Here is a 25603-nt window from a genome sequence, read left to right on the forward strand (position 1 = left end):
CGAGTAGGGAGAGACTTAAAACTTTTTTTTTTAATGGCAACAAACTTCCTTTATAATTGTCTCTTAAATGTGGTTTTATATTAACTTGTCTTTTTAAGTAGGTCCAATTTTCTAATCTTTTTAAGTAAAATAATGAAGATTCCTTGTTAAGACTTGACTCAAGAAGAAACTTGTTTTATTTTAGTTTCATTGTATATCTTCCTGAAAAATACCCATTCTTTGCTGAGAATAGATTATTCCAACCAAGTGATTTCGTGTTTGGAATGTTATTAATTTAATGGACTAAATGTAGGGACTAAGTATTTTTGTTCCAAAAGTGTTTTTGCATAGGAAATGAAATACAGGGAAATAAGTGTCAGCAAAACAAAATATAGGGAAATAAGTGTCAGCAAAACAAGTTGTGATGTTAATAGGTCAGGCTATATAAACTAACAGTATCACCACTCCGATGCTTTTTGGGGAGATTTCTGGCTGAGTGTCTTCAGAGCAAGAGGTTTTGTTATGAGTCGATGCTCCTCATTTGGTTATAAGACCACAATCCAAGTCTCTTCATAGGTCACAGTTAAGATTGAGCAATTTAAAACTAATTACTGTCTTTTGTTTTTATACCACCTGTATTTCCCACCTACATTTCCCACTGTATTCCTTCCCCCATTCCATTTCAGAAAATCATCCCTTAAATGAAAGAATAACAAAAGATGAAAAAAAGTTTGGCAGAATCTACCAACATATTGATAAAGGGTGATATTCCTTATATGTAGTGTTCCATGATTCCTCACCTCTATAAAGAAACAAATAGGCATATATTCTCATTTCTCTTCTTTGGGACAAAGCTTGACTATTATAATTTTTTTTAATTTTTTAAAATTTTTATTTTTTTGGTTTTGTTTTTTGATTTTTTGTTTTTTTTATTGACTATTATAATTTTGTAGCAGTCAGTTTTTATTATTTGGTGGTGGTTGTCATTGTGTATAATGTTTGCCTTGCTCTGTTTACTTCACTTTGCATCAGTTAATGCTTTTAAGTATTTCGTATCTGCATTGTTTCTTACAGCACAGTACTATTTTATTAATTCATATGCTCCTGCATTAGATTGTAAACTCCTTGAGGGCAGGGACTGTCTTTTGCCACTTTTTGTGTACCCGGTGCTTAGTACAGTGCCTGGTATGTGGTAGGGGCTTAATAAATGTTTTGATTGATTGATGTCAGATTTTTTTTTTTATCCATTTCACAGTCAATGAAAAGTTTCTACTTTGCTTCTCATTTTTAAATGCTACCATAAATATTTGGGTGTATTTGGGGCCTTTCTGTATTGTCATTGCCCTCTTTGGGGGATGGTGGAGTCACTAGAACAAAATGTATGGTTGTCTTTGCTACTATTTACACGTAATTCCAAATTGCTTTTCCAGAATGTTGAAACCAAATAATTATTCATCAGTCTGCTTATTTTTCCACAACACTTCCAATTTCAGTCTTTTGTCATCTTTGTCAATTTGCTAGGTATGAAGTTACATGTCAGGGTTGTTGGTTGTGCATTTCTCTTATTAATGATTTGGAGCATATAGTTGTTAACAATTTCATATGGCTGTTAATAATTCACAATTCTTTTGAGAATTGTTTTTTTCCTATCCTTTGACCATTTCTTTGTTGGGGAATGACTTTTGATTTTACATATTTCTGTTACTTGTCTCTAGTGCTTATGTAGCAGACCTTTAATGGAGATTTTGATAAAGGATTTTTTCTAATTGTCCTCTTCCCTCCTTATCCTAGCTCCATTAATTTTGTCAGATGATTAATTGATTTGATCAATTTGATTTTATAGCATGAAAATTAACTATTTTCTATTGTAATTCACTGTATTCCTTACTTGCTTAAGAATTCATTCCCTTGCCATAGCTGGTATATGATCTGCTTCTGATGAATAGGAACATTAAAGATACGTATCTTTTTTTTTTTTTTTTTGGTAATACATAGAACCTTTACAAAAAGAGATGCAAAAGAATTGCAAATAAATGTAAAAAAGCAGCAATAGACTACAATACTTTAAAAATAGTATTCATTCTGAGAGTACAATGAGAAGACTCATGTCTAAATTGGATTTACTAATGAAATCCTAAGCAGTTAATCGAGTCAAAGAACAAATCATAAAAATAATAATGTCGTGAAAGACAATGATCATAATGAGACAGTATGCTAAAATTTCTGGTATGTAGCTAAAGCAGTCCTCCGAGGAAAATCTTATATCCCTAAGATATACCTTGATGAAATATAAAAATAAGGAATTAATGAGCTGTATCTGCAATTAAAAATAGACCCACACATAAACCCCAAATAAGCACAAAAGAGGAAATCTTTAAAATTACAGGAAAAATAGGTAAATTGGAAACCAGAATGATTATAAATTAGTAAGTCTACAACCAGGTCTTTTGAAGAGACCAACTAAATTTACTAATTTACCAACTAAACTTTAGCTAACCTTATTAAAAAGAAGAAAGGAGAAAATAAAATTGATTAAACAAAAATTATCCAAGTAAAATCACAACAGACAAAAAAATAGAAAGAATTATCAGAACTTGTTTACCCAGTTTATGTGCCAACAAAACTGAGAATTCAAAAGAAATAGAGGTTTCCCTACAAAAATGGAAAGGTTCAAAGAACAAAACAGCAAGTAGAGACCTTAAGTAATTTAATCTTAGAAAAGAAAATGGAACAAACCATAAAGGAACTACCAAAAATGAGGAGGGGAACCCTTTGATCCAGATCAAATTGTAGGATAATTCTGTCAAACTTTTTTTTTTTTGGTTGGGCAGTGGGGTTAAGTGACTTGCCCAGGGTCACACAGCTAGTGATATGTGCCTGAGGCCAGATTTGAACTCAGGTTCTCCTGAATCCAGGGCCGGAGCTCTATCCACTACACCACCTAGCTGCCCCCAAACTTTTATTTATTTATTGATTCATCTATTCATTTATTTATTTATATTTTTATTTTCTTTTATTTTGGCTAGGCAATGGGGTTAAGTGACTTGCCCAGGGTCACGCAGCTAGTAAGTATTATGTGTATGAAGCCGGATTTGAACCCAGGTCCTCCTGAATCCAGGGCTAGTGCTCCATCCACTGCATCACCCAGCTGCCCCCCCCCAAACTTTTAAAGAATAGTTCAAACATACACTCTACAAATTATCTTAAAAACTACAACCCAAAGCAATCTATTAAACTCATGTCATGAGACAAATATAGCCCTGATACTTAAACTGGGGAAGGGTAAAGCAAAGAAAGACTATTCTAAACCAATATCATTAATGAATAGCAATTCAAAAATGTTGAATAAAATCCTTGCAGAAGGCTGCACCAATTTATAAAAAAAAAATTTGCTTTGATGTAGCTGATGGAATTGGATTTATAGTCTAGATGAAAGAATGGTTCAACATTTAAAAAGCAGTTAACATAATTGATAAGCATATTAAAAACAAAACCATCTTAAACCACATGATTATATCAATAGAAGGAAAAAGAAAACTTTACAAAATCCTATGCTTACTTATGCTAAAATCTCCACAAGGTGTAGGCATAGATGAATCTTTTAAAAATATGATAAAAAAATTTATCTCAAACCAAAAGCTAGTATTAGAAACTTTGCTTTAAATACAGGAGTAAAGCAAAGATTCCTCCTTTCTTTCCTGTTATTTGACATGGGCATGGCCATAAGACGAGAGAAATGAAAAGTGTAATAATAGACAAAGAGGAGATAAATCTACCTGTGTTGATTACGTGAGGTTTTACTTAGAACATCCTTGAGAATTAGCGAAGAAACCAATTGAGACAATAATTTGAGTAAAGTTCAGGCTACAAAATAAATCTACAAAAGTCAACAGAATTTATATGTAGCAATAACAAAACCCAGCAGAAAATATTAGAAATAGAAATCTCATTCAATGTAATTACAAAGTGCAGAAAATATCTGGAGTCAGTTTACCGAAACATGTTAAACACCTATATATCTAGTAACAAAATGTCCCTTAGAGAAATAAAAAACTCCATAAATAATTGGAGAAATGCTTACTTGCTCATGGCTAGGCAGTGTCAATACAATAAAAACAACAATACTACTGAAATTAATTTAATGATTTAATGCTATACTAAATAACCTACCAAAAAAGATACTTTGGAAAGTTAGAGAAAATAATAAAATTAATTTGGAGAACAAAAGATCTAGAATATCAAGGGGAACATTTGGGGGGGGGAGTAGGAATGAAGGGGAAATAACAATTCTATATCATATATATGATACATATGTGATGTATCATATATATAATATCAAATTATTTTATAAAATGATAATGATCAAAACTAGTTCTGTTTAAAGAAATAGAAAAGCAGATTAGAACAAGGAAGCGTTAGAAATAATTGAATGCAATAGCCTTGTGTTCAACAAATCTCCCAAAATAATTTACCTGGGAAAAAAATCTGCTATTTGGCAAGAAATTAGGTTTAGATAAACAGTAAACTACTTTTATACTTTATAAATTTTATAATAAATATTATTTCTACATATGATATATATATAATACATTTTATGTTTTGTGCTTTTTGTATTTTTAAAATATAGTTACGATGCTTATGAATTAATTATTATTTATATTTTGTTATGGCTGAAAGAGCTCTGGAAGAAGATGGTTACTAATTTTATAATTATAGGCAAATCATTAAACTTCTCTAGGCCTAAGTTTCTTCACCTGTAAAGTAGGGATAACACTGTTTATTTTAGTTACCTCACAGGCTTGTTATAAAGAAAAAGACTTTGTAAACTGATACATTCATATCAGTTATTTTATAAACTATGGAAAGGTCCTATATGAGGTAAAATAGGAAAGAATGTAACATATAGATATAGCAGATGCTTTGTTCAGCTTAGGGATGGAGCTTTTCTTTCTTTCTTTCTTTCTGTAAAAAAGAAAGTATTCTTAGCTTGAATTTATTGCTCTCTCAGAAATCCCATTGAAGCCTCCAGCCATGCTGGTCCTCAGAAAGACCCTAAAGCTTTTGTCTGCATTTACTGAGTGCTCCTGAAAGCTCTAGGCATCTAGGTATGAGTCTGAGTCTTAGTTGTTAACAGTCTTTAATCTCTTCTTTGATGCTACTTGAGCCTTTACTGTCTAAGCACGACTGGCCATACCACAGCAGTCGGAGTCAAGCATCTCCTGTATTTTTTCTTCTCTGTGTGTTTGTTCTCTGTTAGACTCCCGCAGCAAGTGTCCTTTAAATCTGTAATGGGTCCAGACGTCTACTTTTGGTATCTGCCTTCTTGTCCCTCCCAGCCTTCCTGTCCTCATTTAATGATTGACATTTTTAAACTGTAATGGGGAGTTATTCCTCCACCTTGGGTTGGCCCTCTTGACCCTCTGAGTAGCCTTATTGGCCTCCTGCGCGTAGAGATTCACATTATTACAGAATTTTAGAGTTGGAGGAGACTTCAGGGACTACCTAGTCTCACCCGTTACTGAAACAGGTCTCTTCTACCATATTACTTGATAAATGTTTATCTAAAAGTGGTTATTCAGTCTCTGCTTGGAGACTTTTCGAGAAGGGAGGACCTTCAATGCAGCCTGGTCTTCTTTTGGAAAGTTCTAAAAAGTTGTACTTTATGCTAGGTTTTAATTTGTCTTGCATATTCCACCAGTTCTTCCTGATTCTATTCTAGGGCCCAACAGAACAAGTCCATCCCTCTACCACACAATGGTCCTTTGAATGCTTGAGCACATTATTTACACCTTTGAGTCTTATCCTCTCCAGGTTAAACATCTTAAGTTCTTTCAAATGGTCCTCATATGGCAAGATCTTAAGGGATTGCATTATCCTGGTTCCTGTCCTCTGGATGTTCTTTAGTTTATTAATTATCACCAGCCTGATCTGGGGTCATCTCCAGTCATCCTGGTGTATGTCTTGCCACTGGACTCAGATGACCCTGGAGGAGAGAGTGAGGCTGATGACTTTCCATAGCTCTGGTTCACTGAAATCCAGTTCACTTGCAAGTCAAGATATCACCCTCCTGATGTCATCAGTCCTCTTCGAGAATAAAAGACAAACAACAAAACAATAATCACCACCCTATTGCTGGAAGCTTTGCTTCTTAAAGCAGCCCTAGATCCCGTGGCTGTCATATCGTACTATTGACGCATTGGAGCTTGAAGTGCTCTAAAAAAGCCCCAAGATCTTTGTCAGACAAACTCATTTGTTCATGTCTCTGCAGCCTTTTACAAGTGAAGTTGATTTTTTGAACCCAAATATGAGACTTTTTCACTTTCCCTGTTAAATTCCGCATTATAAGATTTAGACCAGTGTTACAGCCTAGCCTTTCAAGATTTGTTGGATCCTGACTCCATCCGCTAGCATGTTAGCTCCCCCTCCTTCTTCTCCTCTTCCTCGTTTATATAGCACTTTAAGATGTACTGGCAGTTTTGCTCTAGTGGTCATATAAGTTCCTAGAAAGCATCTTGCTATGCAAAAATCACATGGTAGAAATCATAGAGTTTATGGGGGAGGGGGTTAGGAACCAAAGACTTAAAAATGTCATCAGTGACACATAAAAAAAAGATAGTAACCTAATTAAAAATAATAGTACAGTTTCTATCGGAGCCCCAGAGATTTGGGCAAATTGGGCCTAGCGACCATGATAGAAGGGGATAGGAGTGAGGGTGTAGTACAAACCAGCTCTTCCCTCACAGCTCCTGCAGTTATACAGTAAATATGGTACTTTACTTTGACAAAGACCTGAAAGTTGGCTTGTGTATTGCGGGGGTGGATGTCCCAAGGGTCATAGCTTATGAGTTGTCACGAAGTGGGTAGTTTCCTGAGTTTTTTCATTTCTTGTGGAACAAATCGGACAGAGGCAAACTCAAAATTTCAGTTATGCTCAGAATGTTCCCTAGTTATCAAATGGGTTGGAACAAATTCATGTTTTTGAAATACTTTGTAGCAAAACTATGCACTATCTTTCACAATAACCCTATGATAGATGCTGTTCTCTATGGAGTTTAAAGATACTTTCTATGTTTTTGTCCAGCTGAAGTCAAGATTACTCTTCTTGACGCCAGGCCTGGTGCTCTGTCGTGCCATCCAGCTTTCAATTGGCCATGTCCAAAAACTTTATTTCATTTTATATCTTGAGTTCTTTACGTCATTAGCAGGGGATGGGTAGCATGCTTCATCATTGGTTGTCTGGGATTTGTGATGGTTATTGCATTGATCAGAGTTTTTATAACTTTCAAAGTAATTTGTCTTTACAGTGATGTTTGTTCTTGTGTAAGTTATTTTTATGTTATTGCTCATTTCACTTTGCATTATTTCTTATGACTCTTCCCAGATTTCTCTTTAACCATCCCATTTATCATTTCTTAACAGCACAATAAGTTTATGTACTATAATCTATTCAAAGATTGCCCAGTTGATGGGAACCCTCTTATTTTCCAGTTCTTTGCCATCATAAAAGAGCTGCTATAAATATTTTTGTTCATCTGAGTCATTTTCTTCTTCCTTTGATTTAAAGTCATGCTATCATTGGGTCAGTGGTATACGTAGTTTGATAAATTTCTGGACATAGTTCCAAATTGCTTTCCAAACATCTGGGCCAATTCATAACTCCACCAGAAGTGAATCAATGTATCTCATTTCCTGAAGCAGTTAGTCCAAAAAAACTCTCCAAAACAGCAAAAAGGGGGGACAGCTGGGTCATGCAGTGGAGAGAGCACTGGTCCTGGAGTCAGGAGGACCTGAGTTTGAATGTGAACTCAGACACTTGGTAGCTGTGTGACCTTGGACAAGTCATTTAACCTCTGATTGCCCCCCCCCAAAAAGAAAAAGCAAGCATTTATTAAGTGCCTACTGTGCTAAGCTTTGGGGAAATAAAAAAAGATGGCCTTAAGGAGTTCCCAGTCTAATGGGGAAGACAGCATGCAAGCAGCTATGTACAAGCAAGCTACATACAGCACAAATAGGAAATAATCAATGGAGGGAAGGTAGTAGAATTAAGAATTGGGAAAGGCTCATTGTAGAAGGTGGGGTTTTAGTTAGGACTTGAAGGAAACTAGGAGGTAGGGATAAGGAGGAAGAACATTCCAGGCATGGGGGGCAATCACTGAAAATGCCCAGAGCCTTTGAGATGAAACATCTCCAAAATTTGTGATTTTCCTCTCTCTCTCTCTCTCTTTTTTTTTTTTTGGTGATCTTTGCCATTCTGATGAGTATGAAGTGGAACTTTGTAAATACTTAATTTGTGTTTCTATACTTATTAGTCATTTGGAGCTTGTTTTTCGTATGATTACTGATAGCTTAGATTTCTTCCTTTGACAATGGTCTGTTCATTGCGTTTGATCATTTATCATTTGTAAGAATGGTTCTCACTCTTACAGATTTCACTCAATTTCTTATATATATTGAACACGAGCCCTTTATAATCCTCTTTGAATTTAGTGAGACTAGTCCTGAGACAAGAGGCACACACGATCCATCTATCCCTGGGCCCATACTTGAAAACTCTCCAGCTCCTGAAGACCTTGGCTGAGCTTACAGCCCACTGTGAGAGCCTTGAAGTTTGCAGGGCCTCCTCCCCACCACATTGAGGCACTGGAGGGAGGGGAGAGGAGGCTGCAAATGGATTCACTGATCAAGGCCCTTAATCAGGATGTTACACGGTGAAATGTTCCTCTGACCTGTCTGTGAACCCTGCAGGCTGTTCTGTAAGTAGACCTGCTTTCTTTTTTAGCCGTCTGCTAGCTGGGTGTCCGGTAGTTATGGAAGGATCAGGGGCTGCCTCTGAAATCGCTTCCCTGTTTCTGCACCAGGTAAGAAGGGGCTGCTTGGAGGCCAAGCAGGTCCGGAGGACCTGGTCCAGCTTCTCGTCTGTTACACCTGAAAAGCCATGGGGCTCAATCGGAGTTACATGACAACAAGTACAACTTGGACCAGAGCCTGGGTTTCTGGCCTCCCAGAGTAGGGCTTTGTTTTTCATTTTGGGCTCCCTCACCCCCACCCCTATCCCTTATTGATTAGGTTTCCTTGACTATTTTTCCCATATTGGAAGGGTTATTGAGCGTGAAATTGGAGCATGAAGTTCCCTGTGTCCAATTCCTTTTTTTCTTCCAAATTTATTATTTATTTTTAATATTAATTCAAGTTCTTCTTGAGTTGTGAATTTTCTTCCTCCGCCCTTCTGCCACCCATTGAGAAGGCAAGTAATAAGATATCAATTATACATGTGAAATCAGGCAAAACATGTTTCTATACTAGCCATGTTGCCCAGAAAAGACAAGAAAAATAAAGTGAAAAAATCACACTTCATTCTACACTCAGAGTCTCTCAGTTTTCTCTCTGGAAGTAGATAGCATTTTTCATCCTTGTGTCTAGTTCCTCAACCATTTGTTTCTGTCTGTTCCCCTTCATCTCTGTGTTGCTCACAGAGTTTAATAATTCTTTCACAAGTCTTCCAACCTCTTCAAAGTTGTCAGTTAAGTTTCTTGCTGACAGAAATGGTTTCAAATATTTTTTTCAGAAACAAAACATTAAAAAAAGGACACTTTTCTTGAACAAATAACGAGTGAATGGTTTTCTTTGTAAATGGTACCCAAGAAGAATTCGTGTTAAGTGAAAATAAATTTTAAAGCGACATTTTCCCTTAGATAAACTTCAATGTAAGAGGCTATGTAGCACAATAAGTAGAACATCGACCCCTGAGTCAGGAAGCCCCAGGTTCAGAAGCCTTCCTTGGACATATCCTGAGCCTGTGACCATCCCTGGATAGTCGCTTAGCTTTTCAGGGCAACTCTCATAGGTTGTAATTTGCCACATGGTTGTTCATCCTCACTGAGAGTTCCCTATGCCAGTGAACACAGGTCTAGTGTAAAAATTAAAAAAAAAGAAAGAAAGAAAGAAAGAAACTTCATTGACATTTTTCCGAAGCCTATGGATAATCAAGCATAGCTCTTTGGAGATATTTAGATTTGGATTTATTTTTCATGATTTCTGTCATAGCCTTTTGTCATCAGCTTGATTTGAAAATTTATATTGAACAAGATGGGAGAGAAATAGATTCAAATACTTACATACACACACACACACACATGGAATTTCTGCAATATTTGTGAATACTTCTCTTAGAAATAATGACATTTGATTTTTATTACCTGTGAATTCATAGGTTTTGTTACATTTTTTGGTTGTAGTAATTCAAGGTAAATATCTTTTAAAAAAACCCTCTTTTTGACTAACACTGTCATTTCTTGGAAAATATGGACCTCTTACTTTTTTTTTCCTTTCCATCTTTCCTTTGCGCATTCTCTTGTCCCCTTCTTGAATGTTTTCTCTCCCCATTTACTTCTAAGCAGTTCTCCTTTATCTAAATTTGGACCAGCTTGAAGGTCTAGCTCAGATTCCACGTCTTGTCAGGAGCCTCTTCTGAACTGATCTCTTCATTATTTGTGCACCTGTTGTACTTGGTTAGCGCCAAACAATTTATCCTTCCATTGTTTCCTAGTTATTTCTTTTTTAAATTTTTTTTGGCTAGGTAGAGGGGTTAAGTGACTTGCCCAGGGTCACACAGCTAGTAAGTGTTATGTGTCTGAGGCCACATTTGAACTCAGGTTCTCCTGAATCCAGGGCAGGTGCTCTATCCACTGTGCCATGGCTACATTGGTGCTCAGTCAATACTTGATAATGCTTAAGAAGTGATAACATTAATTATTTCAAGTTCTAACCATGCTTATAACATTTGAAAAAGGCATTTCCATCCTGTTACTTTTCTTCTTTAAAACTATATTTAATGTTTTATTGATGCCTTTTAACAAAATCAGTCATTTCTCACTGTTCCCTCTCCTGAATCTTCTCTTTTAAGAAGAAAAATAGTCAATCAGAGCTGACCTTCAAAATGCCTGTGTCTGATTCATATGTCACATTCTTTTCCTGTAGCCTTTACCTGCAGCAAGGAAATTCAGTTAAATTCCGTGAGTACTCATTAGATTCCTTTTTTGTAAAAGACACTATGCTATACATTGAACATACAAGATAAAATAGTCCTTGATCCCCAGGAACTTAGGTCCTCATATTTATCATCTGTTTCTCTTAGCACAAGATTGGACATTGCAGTTTTTTGAAATTTAATGCTGTTTTCATTCATGTTATTATGGTTATTGTACATTTTGTTCTCCTGGCTTTGCTTTCCTAATTTTGCATCAGTTCCTATGAGTTTTAAATTTTTCAGAATTGCTCATATTCATAATTTCTTGTGGTACAAAATAAATCCCATTTACACAAATTAACATTTATGTAACACTTTGTTTAGCCATTCTGCCATCAATGGTGGATACCTAATTTGTTTCTGTTTTTTGCTACTGCAAAAATTCTGCTCTACGTGTTTTGGTGTATATGAGACCTTTCTTTCTTTTTGTCATTAGTAGCATCTCTGGGACAATGGGTATAAATGGTTTTGTGGTTTTTCTTGCATAATTCTAAATTGTTTTCCAGAATGGTTGGACTAACTCATGGCTTTACCAATAGTGTGTTAGTGTATTCATTATCCCAAAGCTCCTCCAGCTTTATAATAATTATTTCATTTGATCTTCCCAACAACCCTGGGAAGTAGGTGCTATTATCACCATTTTACAGTTGAGGCATACACATGCATAGACTCAACTGCACATATATATAACTATGCATATATAAGCATTTTAGATTTATCATCTGTGTATACAAGTATGCATGTATATACATGCATAAAATCATGTACTCAGCTATGCATATATATATGCATATCCGTTCCTCAGTAGAATCCACTTTCTGACATATCATTTTCACATATTGTATTTTTAAAAAAATAATTGAGCTATGTAGCCTTTCTAAACTCGCCCAAATATTTATTAAATTCATTAGCTTCCCATTCCCAGGTTTACTCAACTACACATATATAAGTATATGCATGTATATAATCATGTACTCAGCTATACATACTTATACATATGGAATTGAGTAAATCTAGGAATGATAAGCTAGTAAGTTTAAAAAAGTATTTAGGTTTAGATTTTAACAAGTTCTTAGGTGAGTTTAGAGGGGCTCCATAGTTCAGTTATTTTTTTAAAAAATTACGGTATATATGAAAGGGATCTATCTATATTACAAAGTGGCTCCTGCTGAGAAATTGATAGAATAGAATCAAGAGGAATTGTCTAGGGGTAAAATGGATATTCATTTGAAAAATATAGATTCAGTTTGTGGGAAGATAAAAAAATGTGGCTCCAGAGAAGCAAGATATAATTATTTTGACCTGTGACTCTCTTGTACCATTGGGTTAGATTTGAAGCTGGAGGAAAAGAAATCCAGCCAGCTGCATAACATGGGGAATTTTAAAGATCAATAAGAGAAACAAGAGAAAAATGAAAAAACAAACTTTCAAGTAACAATTCATACTTTCTAGGAGAGCCACAGGGCATAGATTGCTATTGTAAAGGAGCATATATATGTATTATTTTTAGCTTGCAAAAGCCTTACTGATTTTAGAACAGTCAAGGAAGCTGTAATACCCGCATGATTAGTGTGTTGTGATACATGGTATTTTTTGTCCCTGAAAGTGCCATTGATTTCTGAGAGCCTTGACACTTTTAGATACAGATTTTGAACCCAGTAAACAAGGGATCAGAGTGACAGAGACAATCCTTTTGTGGTGGCAGTGAGAGATGGTCTTAGGCCATTTTCCCTGTGATATCATGTGGGCCATAAAGTAAGAACCCACTTCTTAAATCCTGTCATCTGCTTTTTACAAAGAACTGAATATGGTTCTGGCTGAAGGTTACCCTCAACATTTACTAAGCTATGTGATATATGAGTCACTTGACATCTTCAACTTCCTTATCTGTATAATGGGGATAAAATATTCATAGTAGCTACCTCACAAAATTGTTATGTTCATATAAGGAACATTTGAAGTGCATGGACAGTGACTCTTATTAGACTGTAAACTTTCTGAGGGCAGGGACTTATCCAGACTTTGTATCTGTCCTAGTACTCTCCGTACACAGAAGTCCTTAATACATGTTGTTGGTAAATGACTTAGAATATCACATACACACAGGAGAAGCAGAGAATGGATAAAGATGTCTTGGTTACCATGTCAGGAAGATTATCACAAGACTTTTTCAGGATTAGTCTGAAAGCACTGAGTGGTGGATATAATTTATACAACTAACTATGTACCAGGTGGTATACTACATCACTAACCTTTTTTCTTAGGAGTTGTAGGATGTTATAACCCATTTCTTTGTACCATAACTGGCCTACCTGAGTGAATGAGAGTATTAAATTTGAAACTGGATCCAAGGGTCTCTCACCTGAGGGGCTGGTTCAGAATCTTTTATACTAGACTTTGATTTGCCTTCCTTAAGCCTTTGGAAAGATAATGTGTCATTTTACTTATCCAGAAAGGTGGTTTAATTAGCTCACTATGATACATAAGTTGTTTACTGTGTGGAATCTACTTAAGCCATCTCTCTGAAGAATTGGGAGGTGGTGGAGAATAGCAATAGAAATTGCAGTATCCTAAACCCCCAATGAGCAACTCTTTGGATGCCTTTGGAACAGCTGTGATATCTCTTTTCCTGCTGATGAGGTCTCACATTAATCTAGGAATTAGAATAAAATATCAAAATATTAAAATGTGAAATTTGCTCTCTTTATCTATCTCCCAACCCCCATCCAATAGTGGATTCCATCCTTTCAGGTCACTTCCTAGGGAATTCAGAGACTAACAGTCTGTGACAAGAAGTTTATTGTGTGTTAACAGTAAAATAAAAAAAAGAAAGAGACCAAACACTAGTGTTTGCATCTGATCATCTCCTAGTCATTTTTTTTTTCATTTTTCTCCTAGGCCCTTGAGTGCAGTTGGACAGATATATCCTTAGATATATTCAATTTACGGAAAAAAAAATGGTGAAGGGGTTGTGTAGGATCTCAGACTTATGGACTTAAAAAATCAAAACCCCAAAACAAATGAACAAAACCCAGGAAAGTTGAGAAGACAGCAAAGGGGTTCTGTCTACTCTTAATATCCATTTTAGGAATGTGAACATAGAGAAAGGCAACTTCCTGAGGTCAGCAGCTAAAAGAGTATTGATACTGTAGTAGTCTCAGAAGTTCTGGATCTTTTCTCCTCTTGACCTTCATTCACTGTAACTGCCCTAGGATCTAAAGTGGTCTCTGATATGGTGGTTTCCATAGTGCCATTCATCATGGCACTGTAGCTTCTGGTGGAATGGTCATGGTCATCCTCCCCTTTCCCTCTGGTCCCTGATCATTCCATCTGCTCCTAGCCCACTTCCGAAAGTCCACATAAGGAGATCAGAAGAAGGAAGTAAAAAGAAGGTACTGCAAAATTCACATAGCATCCCTTTATCCCATGAGTTTGTAACCTTTTTTGTGTCCTGGACCTCTTTGACAATCTGGTGAAACCTACTGGCTCCTTCTAAGAACAAATTAAAAAAAAATCACAGTGGAAGAAAATGCTGCATTTTGGATAAAGATTAGTAAAAATAAAGATGTACATTTTTTTTTCTCATCTAGATTTATAGACCCCCCAGAAATCTGCCCTTGGAACCGCTGGTCTGTGAATTCCAGGTTTAGAATGCCTGCTGTAGCCTACCATGTACTTTTGATTGTGATTCTACATGAGGAGTAATGAACTACCTGCGCCAGGATCATCAAAAATTGTTTTGTCGGTCTCTGTTTCAGTGAATCATCTCGGGCCAGAGGAAAAACGATTCATAGAAATAACACGGCAGGCAGGGCACCAGCTGTCCAAGGCTGATGAAAAGGGGTCACATTGGTGGCAATATAGCCAACTACTGAGAGAAATCACGTATTTCTACCAAGAGTAGGATAAACTGAGATCAGGGGTTCTGTAGCAAGCTCCATTGGGCTGAGAGCCCATTGTTAAATTTTCAGCTTAGGCATTCACACCTGGGAAATCAGTAAATGGTATAAATTAGAGTTTGATATATTGTTTTGTTGACTGTCTAAACTTAGGAAAGTGATGGAGAGCATTAGCAACATAGATTAAATTGAAAAGTACATTAGGGGTACTCCCGCCCCCTTTTCCTTCTCCCCTTCTTCCTTCTTTAAGCACTTTAAGATATACAGGCAGTTCTACTCTAATGGACATATGTGTTCCTAGAAAGTACCTTGCTATGCAAAATAACACCGTAAAATGCACAGATTTTATAGGGAAAATGGAGTTAGGGGCCACTTAAGAACTTCATCAGTGACACATAAAAAAAATAGAATCTAACAAAAAAAAATGATAGTACAGTTTTATGCATGTGTAGTGGCTCTATCTGCATCCCACAGGTTGGGCAAATTGGCTCCACTGACCATGGTGGAAGAGGATGGGAGTGGGGGTGTGGTGCAAACCAGCTTTTCTCCCCTCAGAGCTCCTACTTCACCAGAAGATATACAATCAATAGGGTACTTGGACAAAGACCTGAAAGTTTGTTTGTGCGAGTGGGTAAGTCTGAAGTGTTGTAGCTTGTGAGTTATCGTAAAGTGGGATAGTTTTCTGAGTTTTTTTCATTTCTTGTGAAAGAAATTAGGCAGAAGCAAATTCAAAATTTGAGTTATACTCGGAATGATCCCTTGTATCAATTGGGTTGGAACAAATTGGTGTTTTTGAAACACATTATAGCAGAACTGTGTATGCATTTTCTCATTTGGTTTTCACAATACCCCTATGAGATAGGGTTATCTTCATTTTATAGATGAAGAAGCTGAGGCAGACGGGTTGGGTGACTCACCCAGGGTCACACAGCTAGTAAGTGTTGGAGGCCAGATCTGAACTCTGGAATATGAGTCTTCATGACTGCAGACCCTGCACTCTATCCACTGTGTCACCTCGATGCCCAAAGTGAGGCTGAGAAAGCTTAAATTTAGACTTGTTCAGGATTATATTGCTCTGTGATGTCTCGAGGCAGATTTTGAACTCGTCTTCCTAACTCGAAGTCCAGCGTGTTATACGCTATGCCGCCTACCTGCCTCAGTAAGAAGATAACCTCATGTCTCTTAACTTGCTTAATCATCTCTGGCAACTGTACTATTTGTTATGATTCAAGTGCCAATGTTTTAAAGAAATCACTGGGAGGAGAATTATGTGAACAACATTTAAATATGTGATGTTGGGGAAATTTTCTTTCGGCAGTGTTTTCACACGTCACTTTTTAGAAAGCCACTGTATTCAAAATGTCATCACCAGTAGATACATTTATTGTAGCAGCATTTTCTCAAGTTATTCTAGTGTTACGTACTCATTGTCTCTTAGGAATCTAGCAGAATTTTTTAGGAAGAATGTGCCTTCTTCATTCAATGATAAACATAATTGTCATGAATCTCTTCCTGGGGAGTGGGGCATAATTTATTTATTAAATTTATTAAATGCCAACTATCTTCAGGGCACTGTGCTAAGCACTGGGGATTAAAAGACAAAAAGTGATCCCTGACCTCATGCTTATTATGTTCTCTTGGGGTGATGTGACATGTAAGTAGATAAGAAACTTGATGATCATTTGAAAAGGGAGAGAGAACCAACTTGTCTGTGTTGGGGAGTGAAGGAGAAGAAAGGAGGATCATGAAAATCTTCTCCTGAACTTGAGCTGAGCCTTGAAGGAGGCTAGGCATTATTTTTGAGGTGAGGAGGGAGTGCATTCCTGGCATGGAAGATAGCCTGGATAAAGTCACTGAGATTGTGCTTTTGTGAAATAGAACATAATGTAGTTTCTAGGAGAGTATATAAAATACATGAAGTACTATGAAATAAATATAAAAGTAAAATAGGTAAACATTTTCTCCTAGGAAAACCCTATAGGTGATGCTGACTTTTTGTAATTCAGTTAGCTGTATTTCCTTGAATGGAATCTAAGATATATACTTGCCTAAAAAAGCTCCCACAGTATGATTGGCAATCCCAGTTATGAAAACCTGACTTATTAATGGCAGCTACCTACAAACAACCCCAGCTTTCAGAGTTCCTACCCACGTAATCCCTTTATCTCTTGCTACCACACTCTGTGTTGTCAGAATTAGGGGGTTCATGTACTGTAGACTTTTGGGAGCATCATCTTGTCTGCTTCTTTGCACAGGTGGGGACACTCAGAAGTGACTTCTGAATGGGTCATGCTCCCCAGTGATGCTTTCCAATGTGGATTTGCATGTAGCCAATCCTTGGACTTGTGTCATCAAAAAAGAGTGGTGGTCTTGGTGTCGGAGAATCTGAGTTCAAATCCTGACTGCCTTTGTGACTTTAGGGTCTCTGTGCTCCTTGGAATTCTCGGTGAGCTCTGCTACAATCCCTGTCCAGGCAACCTGCCTATAGTGTTTTTTTGTCTTTGCCCCAGCAAAGGTCTGAAGGTGGCAGTGCTCTAGAACAGTAATATCAAACTCAAATAGGAATTGGGGTGGGGCACAAAACTATACATAAAGCTCCCTGTGGAGCACATATTGACTTAGAAAACCATATGTTAATTTTATCTGTGTTCGATAGTATTTTTTTGTTTTGTTAAATATTTCCCAATTTCATTTTAATCTGGGTTGGTCATCATTCCCCAAAGGTCAAGTGTTTGGCATCTCAGTTCTAGAGGCCTTTCTCAGATCAGACCCACTCTTAATTAGTAGATCCCCAAGCTGCTTCCCTCAATGGATCTCTCTCTCTCTCTCTCTCTCTCTCTCTCTCTCTCTCTCTCTCTCTCCCTCCCTCCCTCCTTCCCTCCTCTCTCTCTCCCCCCCATCCAGTGATACTCTGCATAAGCCCATTCCTCAGTGGATAGAATACTTCCAGCCCTTCATGCTCTCGTTATCCCTGTGATTCTGAACCCTCAGCTGTCACCTGTTCCCTATTCTACATTGCCTGCTCAGAGGACCCTGGTCCCCTCCTGCACACTTCCCATTCCTTCAATTACTACGTTCTCTCCATTCTAAACCCTCTGAAATTTGGCTTCTGACCTCATCATTCTGCTGAAATCACTCTCTCTAAAACTGTCAGTGGTTTCTGCATTGCCAGATCTAATAGCCTTTTCTCAATCTGGATCCTTCTTAACCTCTTTGTACCTCTGTAGCCTTTGACACTGATGATTCCCCTCTTCTCCTGGATACTCTCTAAACCTTTTCTGTTCCTATTGAGGGTACCACTACACTTCCAGTTACCCAGTCCCATAACCTTGCTATCATCCTTGACTCATTGTCTCGTCTCTTCCTCCTGACTTCCCACTGCCATCCTTAATCTTAGTGCCTTCCCTCTGAAATTTTCTCCAGTTTGTCTTGCTTATAAAGTTATTCTTTCCACATTGTGGCGGGTAGGGATACGGTGCCCCCACGTTCTGGAAAATCTGTGTAAGATTTTTTGGCTCTCCCTTTGTACCAGAGAAGAAGTCTGCTTTTTTTTTCTTTTATTGGTGTTTATTGTACCTAATTTAAAATTTAGGTTAAGTATTAGATCATAAGCTCTGTGTCATCTGTGGCTTCTGCAAAAATCCCAAAAAATTCCCATTTAATTTCTTATGCTGACCCGTGGTATATCAAAACTGCAGTGGGGAAAGTCATGATGTGGAAGGGATAATTATATATATCGTTTGTACATAGTTGTTTTCATGTTGTCTCCCTTATCAGATTGTGAGCTCCTTGAGAGCAGGGACTTTTTTTTTGCTGGTTTTTTTTTTTTTAAGTGCTTAGCATAGTGTCTGACACCTTGTAGGTACTTAATAAATGCTTGTTGACTTTCATTCATCCCATGTATCTAATGTGGTGTTAATTCTTTTTTTCCCTCCACTTAATAGTATTTTGTTTTTTCCAATTACATGTAAAGATAGTTTTCAACATTCACTTTTATAAGATTTTGAGTTCCACATTTTTTTCTCCCTCCTTCCCTCCCCTTCTTCTTTCTTCTCCTCCCTCCTCCACAAGATGGCAAGCAATCCAATATAGGCTATACATGTACAATCATATTAAACATATTTACACATTAGTCATGTTGTGAGAGAAGAATCAGAACAGAAGTATGAAAAACAACAACAAAAAAGAGAAAATAGTATGCTTCGATGTTCATTCAGACTCCATAGTGCTTTCTCTGAATGTGGATAGCATTTTCCATCATGAGAGTCTTTTGGAATTACCATTGCATTGCTGAGAAGAGCTAAGTCTATCAAAGTTGGTCCTTGCACAATGTTGCTGTTACTATGTACAATGTTCTCCTGATTCTGTTCTGTGATATTAATTCTTGTCTCTTCTACCCTAAGGTTGTATTTTGGAATAATAGTGCAGTATTTGGTACAAATCTTCAACTCTTTCTATCTATTCTGGATAGTTGAAAGCTTATCTGTATAAGTGTAAAATGTATAAATTTACACATGCTCACACATACTTTAATAACTTAGGAAAGGATTTTCTAAAACAGAGGTTCTTAACCTAAGGTCCATGAACTTTTATTTTTATACATAGGTGTGTGTGTGTGTGTGTGTGTGTGTGTGTGTGTGTGTGGAGAGAGATATTCATATAGATATAAAATTGTATTTCAATAAGATTGATTTCCATTGTAATTCTTTGTATCAGGCTCTGTGCACTTAAAAACATTAATCTGAGAAGGGGACCATAGACTTCCCCAGAGGGCCAGAGCCGTCCAGAGGGGTCCATGACATACTAGACAGTTAGGAAGCAATGTTCTAAAATGTATGATTAATTTTTTTGTGGCAGCAGAGCTAGAAAAAAATAGGTGCTCATTGGTTGGGAAATTTTTCTGAACTATGGTAAATTAATATAATGGAATAGAATGATTGAATGATGAGTCTGAGTAACTTGGAGAAACATGGGAAGATTTGTGTGAACTGATGCAGAGTAAAATAAAAAGAATCATAAGATCAATAGACACAATCTAATAATATAGGCAGCTAGGTGGCATTATAGTGCACAGAGCTCTGGGCCTGGAGTCAGGAAAATCTCAGTTCAAATTTTGCCTCAGACATTTACCAGCTGATCCCTGGGCAAATCACTTAACTTCTATTTGCCCTGGTTTCTTCATTTGTAAAATGGAAATAATTCTAGCACCTACCTCACACTATTGTTTCAAAGATCAAATGAAATAGTAATTGTAACATACTTAGTAAAGCACAAGTCACTTAACCTCTGTTTGCCTCAGTTTCCTCATCTGTAAAATGGGGATAATACTACCACCTACCTCACAGGGTTGTTTGGAGTCTCAAATGAGGTAATTGTGAAGCACTTAGCCCAGTGCCTGGTACATAGTACTTGCCTTCTAAATGTTAGCTATTATTATTGTTATTACTATTAGTAATAATCCAAAGGGAGAATTCAGTAATTATAACAGATAGTTGTAATAAATAACTGATAATAAATAATATCTATCTCCTTTCTCTCCCCAAAGAGACTACAGAAGCAGAATGTTGTGTGCATTGTCAGACATGGTCATTTCTTCTGCTGTTTCTGATTACCTGCTTTTCTTGGTTCATTTCGGGGTGAGGTGGGATGAGGACCTATATCCACACATGATTATGATATTAAAAATGAATGAAAAAATTAAAGGATGAACAGAACTTAACCTGTTTTTAAAATGATTGTCATCAATCTGAACATAAATTATTGTACTGTATTATAATACGTTTCTGCCTTTCGGGTCTCTTAGGGCATGTATGTTCTATGCTTCTACCCTAAATGGCCTTTAATTTGCTGTGCTTTTTAGGTGTTGTTCCCACTTTTTAGTAGTCCTTTCAGTCTATCCTCTTGGGCCAGCTGTCATGTTTTCCTGCACTTTCTTTCTCTCTGAGCTCCTTTCCAGCTTTGGAATTTGATTATAAGATATGTTAGTTTTCAAAAACAGCTAACTCAGCTTGTTAGGATTGTGTGTAAATACGAGTAAACAGCTTATGAAACCTTAGGGTTTCTCTAGGGAAGTAAGCTTTGGCACATCAATTGATGTCAGCTTGGCAGCCCTGGAAAGAGTGGAGGGATTTGGAGGTAAAGGACCTGGATTTTAATTCTTCCTCTGCCTTGGGCCCCATTTTCCTCTTTATTTCGTGTGTTTGTCAGGCTCAAATGAGATAATGTATGTAAAGTGTTTTGCCAATTTTAAAGTGTTCTATATAAATGTTAACTGTTATTATTATGATTTAAAGATCAATATCTAGATCATTTTGCAAAAGCCACGGTCCCCTAGGGGTGTTTTCCCTCTGAATCACTACTACTTTTAATATGTGACCCTAAGTGTTATAGTTATATATCTTCAGGATTGGCCATTCCTGTTTATTCATTGTGAACCCCACCTTTCTTGGGAAGCCAGCCCCTGTGGATATTATTTTTTGACTGTTTTTGTTATGCTGTATAACAGGGGCAATCCAGGTACTAGCTGTGATATTTTGATATTTTGCCAAGAAAATGAAGTCAAGTTTATTTCAGGTGAGATGTGGTTGGTTGGTCTGTATACATTCTTAACTGGCATTTGAAGGGATTAAAAGATTTCATTTAATTTTCTGCTCTGGCTAATTGTTCCTTTTTCTCTATGGCATTGAATGCTTAATTGTCTCTGGCTAGGAACCTCTCTTGTCTAGCTTTATTGTTTCTGGGCTGAAAAGAGATACTGTTAAATATCACATATAGGTAAATAGCATGATTGAATTTTTTCCCCTTAATGGTATTTTATTTTTTCCAATTACATGTGAAGATAGTTTTTAACATTCACTTTATTAAGATTTTGAATTCCAGTTTTTTTTCTCCCCCACCCTCTGCTTCCCCCTCCCCAAGACGGCATGTAATCTGATATAGGCTATACATGTATAATCATATTAAACATATTTCCACATTAGTCTTGTTGTGAAAGAATTAGAACAAAAGGGAAAAAATGCAAGAAAGAAAAAAAAGAAAGTAGTGTGTTTCAATCTGTATTCAGACTCCATAGTTCTTTCTTTGGATGTGGGTAGCATATTCCATCTTGAGTCCTTTGGAATTGTCTTAGAACATTGTATTACTGAGAAGAGCTAAGTCTATCAGAGATGGTCATCACACAGTGTTGCTGTTACTGTATTTAGTATTCTTCTGGTTCTGCTAACTTCACTGAGTATCAGTTCATGTAAGTCTTTGTAGGTTTTTCTGAAATCTACTTGCTCATCATTTCTTATAGAACAATAATATTCCATTGCATTCATATACGCAACTTGTTCAACCTTTCCCCAATCGATGGGCATCCTTTCAATTTCCAAGTCTTTGCTACCACAAAAAGAAATGACATAAATATTTTTGTACTTGTGGATCCCTTTCCCTTTTTTGTGATCTGTTCGAGACCTAATAGTGGTATTGCTGGATCAAAGGGTATGCACAGCTTTATAGCCCTTTGGGCCTAATTCCAAATTGCTCTCCAGAATGGTTGGATCAGTTCATAACTCCACCAGCAGTGCGTTAGTGTTCCAGTTTTCGCACATCTTCTCCAACATTTATCATTTTCTTTTTTTTTTTATCATATTAGCTAATCTGATAGGTATGAGGTGGTACCTGAGAGTTGTTTTAATTTGCATTTCTCTAATTAGTAGTGATTTAGAGCAGTTTTTCCTATGAGTATAGACAGCTTTAATTTCTTCATCTGAAAACTGTCTGTTCATATCCTTTGACCATTGTGATTGAATTTTTTTTTTAAAGCTGTTCTAAATAGTATGGCATGTGTTCTTTCTCTTATGAAACATGGAAAACCCATGTTTATCTCATAAAATAATAGCATTCACATGACACTTAAGATTTCCAAAGCACTTTACATATATTATCTCATTTGAACCCCACAACAACCTTGTGAGGTGGGAACTATTATTATCCCCTTTTTATAGAGGAAGAAACTGAGACAAATAGAGGTCAGGTGATTTGCCCAAGATCATACATTTTCATGAATGAGGTAGGATTTGATTCTTTGACTTTCAGACCCCAAGTCTAGCCTCTTCCTTTACCATTACATCACATTTCTTACATATTGATGGTGTTTAAAAAACTTCCATTGAAAGGAAAAGCAGAATGATAACTTGGATGAGAAGCAGAGAAAGAGATGGAATTTGGGGGGGAGGACTGTAAACAGACAGATTGCTTTTAATTTGCTAAGTTCTGGGACATTATTAATAATGAAAGGTGAGCCAGGCTGGGTGGTGCTTATGTCTTGTGCAATAATACTTTGCCAGAGGCATCAAATCTAAATAGTTCATTTGCATAGAATGCATAATAGATATCACCAGGAGCTAGTCATGATAAATTTTGTTTATAGTCCATGAAATGAATGTTATTTTATTGAGTTCAGTCAGACAAGTACATCTCTCAGGGATATGAATAGCTTCTCAATTGAAGCAAATAGTTACTGGCCATGAAGAACAGTCTTTTGTACATTAGAGAAAAATGAGGAGATTGGTAAGCTAAGTAACTACGTACAGTAAAGCCAAACAGCATTCTAATAAGAATTTTATTTACAAATCAAGAACTGATCAATTAATGGCCTCCATAATCCAGTTGACAGATTGGTCACAAATATAAACCTGATTAGGTGTGACATACTGGTTTTTTGATTCAGAGGGGTGCCTTTTCCTTTTCCTATATAATATGAGGCATAACATTTTTTTGATGTTTTGTTTTATAAATCACTTGAACTCATGGGTATGCAGATTTTAGACCTAGAGGGGATTTAAAACATCAGGAGTTAGTGTGATGAAGTGGAAATTCATTGAACTGGCAGGTAAAAGACCCAGGTTGTCCCCCTAGACACTACCCCTCTTTGGGCCTTATTTTTCTCATTAGTATAGTGGGAATTTTTTTTTATCGATCTCTAAATTTCCTTCCAGTTCTAAAATTCCACGATTTGTATTTGTTTAAACTAACTTCCCTAATTTTATTAAGGAGATGATGCTCAGAGAGTTTAAAGTGACTTGCCCAAAGTCAGCTAGTAAGTCAACCAGCATTTATTTAATTTACTTTTTTCCATGTAAAACATATTTCCATGTTAGCCATGTTGCAGAAGAATACACGAAAGACCCCCAAGAAAAATAAAGGAAAAAAAAGTATGCTTCAATCTGTGCTCAGAGTTCATCATTTTTTTCTCTGAATGTGGATAAGATTTTTCCCCTTGGGTCCTTTAGAATTGTCTTGGATCATTGTCTTGATGTAGCTAAGTCTTTCACAGTTGATCATTGTTAAAATATTTTTATTACTGTGTGCAGTGTTCTTTTGGTTCTGCCCACTTCACTTTGCATCAGTTTATATAAGTCTTGCCATGTTTTTGTGAAACTGTCCTGCTCGTCATTTCTTATAGCACAGTAGTATTCCATCACAATCATGTTCTGCCACAACTTGTTCAGCCATTTCCCAGTTCATGGGCATCCCCTCAGTTTCTAATTCTTAGCCAACACAAAAAGAGCTGCTGTAATTTTTTTTTGTACAAATAGGTGCTTTTCCCTTTTCTTTGATCTCTTTGGGATATAGACCTAGTAGTAATAATCAGCATTTATTTAAGTCCCTTTTTTGTGCCTTAGCACTGGGCAAAAACAGCTGCTTTTCTCAAGGAGCTCACAGTTTAATGAGGGAGACAGCATGCAAACAGCTAGATACAAATGACTTTGAATAAACAGGATGTATACAGGATAAAATCTCAAACAGAAAACAAGATTAAGACAGACTGGGAATGACTTCTTGCAGAAGGTATATACACATGCATGCATGCTAACATGAATACATATGTATGCAGCCACATATACATATACATACACACATTTTTATATATATGCATACATATACACCCACCCACACACATACACACACATTATATATTGATTCATACACACACCTGATAGTAGACATTCAAAAAATTTATGGGAGAAAATGTTTGTTGTAAGAGTCACTTTCCTAGGTGTATGTGTATGTATGTGCATGTGCATGTACATCTATTTAAATAGACATATATGCTTGTAATATACATTTATGCATATAAGTATATGTGTATATATCTATATCTTAATGTTGAAATCTTTTTTTCATTTGTTGTGTTTCAGAGTGCTGTGATATGCTTTTGATGACTCAGACCTTTGGTGACTATTGCCTTTGGCTGGACAGTTCTAGTCATTTAGAAAATGTGAGTACCATTATTTGTTGGCAGCGTAAAGAGGAAAGACTGTGATATATTTCCCCAAATCATCATTTAAGGGGAAGAGAAGCATGTTGAAAGTAATAAATGCATTGTAGATATCTTAATGTGAATTTGTTCTGCAAATAGTATACTGCATTTTTTAAAACTTAATTTTCCTACTTCACCCAGAAGAATTAGGTGTGATACTTAATCAATTCCACCTTGGAGAATTAGGTGTGATACTTAATCAGCTAAGCAACAAAACAAAAATTACCTGACATAACAATTGCAGTAATATTTGTCTTGGAAGTAAATTCCAGATGCATTGAAGAATAATTCTTCTACTTATAATTGCATGGTTCTGTTTAAAATTTTATAGCTTCATTCATTTATTGAGGATTGCAGATCCATTGTGTAATTTTTGTTAATATGTTTATGGAA

The 25603-nt window shown here is 36.4% G+C and overlaps 1 protein-coding gene across 3 annotated transcripts in view; it reads left to right on the forward strand.

The window, feature by feature from the left end:
- The window catches only part of LOC114054055 (lethal(3)malignant brain tumor-like protein 4), a 504773-nt gene that overhangs the window by 98904 nt on the left and 380266 nt on the right, over positions 1-25603 (forward strand). For 2 of the 3 annotated variants that reach the window (XM_027877122.1, XM_027877124.1), the window contains exon 2: positions 25089-25168. The gene's annotated coding sequence lies outside the window, so the exon portion shown is untranslated. Of the gene's footprint in view, positions 1-10972; positions 10992-21409; positions 21478-25088; positions 25169-25603 lie in introns of those variants that run through there. The other variant, XM_027877123.1, reaches the window with a different exon arrangement.

The sequence above is a fragment of the Vombatus ursinus genome, unplaced genomic scaffold (genome assembly GCF_900497805.2).
Source record: "Vombatus ursinus unplaced genomic scaffold, bare-nosed wombat genome assembly UNPS02014812.1, whole genome shotgun sequence".
Taxonomy (NCBI): domain Eukaryota; kingdom Metazoa; phylum Chordata; class Mammalia; order Diprotodontia; family Vombatidae; genus Vombatus; species Vombatus ursinus.